We start from the raw sequence: 329 nt of genomic DNA on the forward strand, positions 1-329 counted from the left end.
AGCAGGACTGGTGTCTTAATGGATTTTATCACTTTATTATATAACTGAACTACAGTCACCATCAGTCATTGTTATTACATATGTGGTGTGAGCGATTTTCAACAGATTTATACAAAACTACCTTCAGAAATAGAAATGTGAGATTTATTGATGGACAATGGTATCACTATGACCCCTTGAAATCAAGAGAATAATTATCTAAGAGCTACCACTTAAGCTCTCTCCAGAGAACTCCCAAAGTCAAGATCAAAAGCCAGTTGCTCGGGACATTTTCGGCATATCCTCCTCCTGGGCAGAAAAAGGAGTTGCTGTCCATATTTCTCAGTTAA

The sequence above is a fragment of the Pteropus alecto genome, unplaced genomic scaffold (genome assembly GCF_000325575.1).
Source record: "Pteropus alecto unplaced genomic scaffold, ASM32557v1 scaffold7, whole genome shotgun sequence".
In the NCBI taxonomy this organism is placed as follows: domain Eukaryota; kingdom Metazoa; phylum Chordata; class Mammalia; order Chiroptera; family Pteropodidae; genus Pteropus; species Pteropus alecto.